The sequence below is a fragment of the Solanum pennellii genome, chromosome 5 (genome assembly GCF_001406875.1).
Source record: "Solanum pennellii chromosome 5, SPENNV200".
In the NCBI taxonomy this organism is placed as follows: domain Eukaryota; kingdom Viridiplantae; phylum Streptophyta; class Magnoliopsida; order Solanales; family Solanaceae; genus Solanum; species Solanum pennellii.
In genome coordinates this window covers 68,504,470-68,508,986 of record NC_028641.1, presented here as the reverse complement: position 1 = coordinate 68,508,986, position 4,517 = coordinate 68,504,470, and the positions used below count along the sequence as shown (strand labels likewise).

General features: G+C 25.8%; 1 non-coding gene across 1 annotated transcript; it reads left to right on the top strand.

The window, feature by feature from the left end:
• The first annotated feature begins 278 nt into the window (after window positions 1-278).
• On the top strand, window positions 279-361 carry TRNAL-UAA. Its single transcript has one exon. It is a non-coding gene; the product is annotated as a tRNA-Leu (tRNA).
• The last annotated feature ends 4,156 nt before the right edge of the window (window positions 362-4,517 follow it).

The window sequence follows — 4,517 nt, the reverse complement described above, 5'->3', positions numbered from 1 at the left end:
GATAATATAATTTTATGTCCTAAGTGCTAAAAGATAATTCATAACCAAACCAAAAAGAATAAATCAAGAAATCCAAAAAAAAAATAGAATCCGAGAAGTCCTAGATTTAAATTCGTTTGATTTAATTCATAAATTTTAAAATGTGAAATAAATAATTTAATTTTATATTTGAAAAGTCTGAACCATTATGATCCATGTACAACCTATTGATGGTAATATTTCCTCCCCCCCTTTTGTGTAAGAATATATTATTGTCAATGAGACCAAGAGGCGTACAAGCTGGTTTGCCCGAGAGGTTAAGGGGGAAGACTTAAGATCTTCTGCACATAAGTGCGCATGGGTTCGAACCCCATAGCCAGCATTTTTTCTCCTATTTTTTCCTTTTAAAAACTACACTAGACGGTTAATATATAACGCTCGATTAAGCTACATATTCAGTGCGGCTCGAATGATCTATAAATAGAAGGGCCACATGACCTCCATATGACCATAATTTCTATTTATCTTTTTTTTTTTTTGGCTTCTCATGTTTAGCCTTCTTTCCTATTTAAATTAATTGTTTTAATAAAAACAAATTACTTAATTTATTTTAATTGTCTATTTAAGTTATCAATAAAAAAATATTTACAATAAAAACTCCTCACCGTATCAATATATTATAGATGAGATAAAAACACCTTATTGATTTTTCAGGGTTAGTGAGTGTTATTCAATGATTTATGTTAATGAACTTGTCCTAATTTGTATATTGCACGAGTAAATCATTTTAAATATGCTCAAATGAATCCATCTTGTTATTATGTCTATATACTTATCTAATCACAAGCCTTTTTCTTGCATGAGCTCATGGTTAGGACATTTTGCTCCATTATCTTACCATAACTTTACAATCCTACTCTATTCTTAATTGGAGTAAAGCATATCTATTAAAATCTCTTGACTATAAGTTATACATATGATGAAAATCATATAAAAAAAGATGAACTAGTATAAGTAATTTGAATATAAGTAGAGAGAAGGTAAACAAATAGGATATTATGATGTTGAACAATTTTTTGTTTGTTAAAAATAGACATTCAATCCTATATTTATAAAGTTGATCATTGAGAAATTGTATGATTTGTGAAACTAAAGTTTGAATTTCTCCTTGTGAAATTCTTTCCTTAGAAACATACCAACACTCTTATAGAAACACCAAGTTCATTCAAATATTCACCTTTTTTTTTTTTTTTTGGGGGGGGGGGGGATAGCGTAGAAAGGCAATAAAAAGCACCAAAGTTTGAATAGGCTAATGCATTAAATTAGACAATTTCAAAGTAGACCAGTATCATGTTTTTCCCCAAATGGATAGGGTCGTGCCTTTGTATACTTATCATCAAATCATATAATACTAAAAATGAGAATTAAAAAATTAAAAATTAAAAATTAAAATACCATTTTACCCTTCAATCAAAATAAAACATTTATTTATTAATTACTAATATTTTAGTTATCAACAACTACACTTTAAATTATTATTTATGGCATTATAATTACAATTGATTAGGCTAAATATCATTTTGCCCCTCCACAAAATAAAAATAAAAATAATTTATTATTTAAATACTAATATTTTACTTACCAACAGCTACACTTTAATTTATTTCGTTATGACATTATAATTATAATTGATTAGGTTAAATTCAGTTAGGATAAAAGACAAAATAATTTATGAAACTCTTTCAATTGATGACTCTTTAAATTTTGAAACTAAGATAAAATTAGTATCATGATTCAATGTGTTCCATTAATAAATCCGATAGGTGAAAAGATAATCAAATATCACTATAAATCAGTAAATTGCTCCCTAGATCATCATATTCTTTCCTTTCATTTACTGTTCTCTTTTCTTCTTCCTAAATAATGATATAGATACATGTCATCAAGAAACTAACTGAGGAGAAGAACAAAAAACTTCATTATGAAATTAAAAAGAGCAGCTTTCATACAATATAGTTCAAGCGTTAAGCTTAGAAGTATATATATTTTTCTAGATCTTTTTTATGTTAGAATATGATTTTAAGTTTTTATTTTTCATTTTTGAGTTAAGGTATGGTTGTCCAAAATAAATTTGGTATGCATTGTTCTTTATGTAATTCTTTAACATTTTGCATTGTTATGTAAGCTTTTCTTTGTTTTTGTGTTATTATTCTTTTAAGTGCTACTTAATTGATAAATCTTCTATTAATACATGGTGAATTTGGTAATACTTGAATAGTTTATGCAATATGCTTTTGTTTAAATACAAATAATTTAGATAAAAATTGTGTTACTTTATCGTCTATCTTACATAGTGTTGCGAATACATATATATATATCGTTCATTTTCACCCTTTTTGTTTCATTTTTTTTTATTTTTCTATAATTTATACAATATAAGATTTAAAAATTTAATTTTCAAATAAAAATGAGATGTTACATTACATTCAACTGACATTAAGCCTAAAAGTTTTCTTAAACACAAGCATTCTATATTAACAATAGCTTTCCCTACTGTTAAAATTCAAATGGTTGGTATGATGACTTTTGCTTTTGAACATTTTGGTTGTAGACAAGAGTTAGATAAGTGCAAATCATGATATAAATGCATGAGAATATTAACAATTTTTCTTGGATAACGTGATTTTTTGCTAATACATGAACCATATTTAATTGCTTGTAAATTTCAAAATAGCCTTTGAAATTTCTAAAAAAGATCTTTTATTTGTTCATTGAAATATTAATGATTGTGTAGTAATTTAGTTTCGGAACATAAGTTAGTGGAGGAACAATGTTAATTTAGTGGATGAAATAAAATGATCATTTAATTTATATAGAAACATTTAATATTTTATTAATTAGCTTTTTATAAAAATATAATGTAGAGGTAAAATGACAATTCAACTTTGCACTTTGTTATATTATATGATATGATATGGTGATGATATGATTAAATTTAATAGGGAAAATATATAATTATCCCATTAAAGTTAGACCTGTTTTATAAAAGACACTTGTACTTTGCGCCCACTAAACTACTTTCAACAAAACTAAATACATAATTTTAACTTATTTTTGCACCTACCGTGTTCTCACATTGCGAAAGCGCGTGAGTAGTTTGAAAAACAATCTCTAACCAATATAAAAAAGCCATGTGACATTTCAAATTGAATTCTTTCTTTTTTAAATAAAGGTCCATCTTCCCCAAATCAATTCAAACACCATTAACAACTATTGAAGCTTGTTGGAATGTCTAAGACCGAACACTGTAGTATTTCTCGAAGTTCGATTTACTATCAAAAGACGAGTAGTCTGTCAGTAATCCTCAATTCTGGACTCGTCATTTGCTTCACTTATCTTCTTCGTCATTTTGATGATACAATTTATCATAGCCGACATTTTGATATTTTTGACGGGTATGATGAAAACATAACAAGTCATGAAATGAAAAAATGAAGAGAAAGAAGGTCTTTGTTAGTCACAATTTTATCAGACGAAAAATCATTTTCGAAAAAAATGGCAGATTAATAGTGGAACCGCCATGGTTGCTTCAACCATCTTGGTGCTAAATTGTTAATAGAAGTATTTGTATAGTCCAAGAATAAAGTAATAAAATAAAATGATGATTGTTTTTCTAAAATTACAATGATAATAGCATAAAAATAAGAGATTAATTTTTGTTTACCATTTCTAATTGAAGTTAATTGTCATTTTTATTTGTTGAAGAAGGTTAGGAAAAGGGAAGAAGTAGACAGGAATGGAGAGGTGTTGGGGGTAGAAAGTATCTTTTTTCTTTTATTTATAATAAATAAAATTCTTTTTTCATATTTATTTTTATAATTTATGACATTTAACTTGTAGCGATTTGGGATTCGGGTGTGAAAATAACACATTTTCTCACAACTTGGTTTAATCAAAGAACGAGGCAATGCTATTATATTCAAATTGTTCAGGTGGTGTTAGGACCCCACAAAATTTAAGTGTCTCTTTACAAAAAGAGTATTAGTTCAGGGTGGACTTTATTCATTTTCTCAATTTAATATACATATAGATTATAGATGGTAAATATTATTAATTAGATATTTAATTAGAAATTAATATAAGGAACAAAAATACTCTTTAACTATTAATTTATTTTCTTGAAATTATTTAAAATATATTTTTCATTGAATATGTATTTTGGAATTCAGTGAGTTTTATCTGTCTGTTTATTTCCAACTAGACATAAAATTCAATACTCATTATTAAATTGTATTAGGAAGAAAAAATCAACAATGTTTACATCTTTCACATACTAATAGTGATGACTTTTCATAATCATATAGTTACTATGAATTTTTTAATAATTAGTCATAATGATTTTACATTATACATTAAATATATTTGAATTCTTTTACATATTTTATCCTTAGATAACAATTTTATTTCATTACATTTTATAAATTGTTTAACACATTAAATTTTAAATAGTATTGTATATCATATATATATATATATAT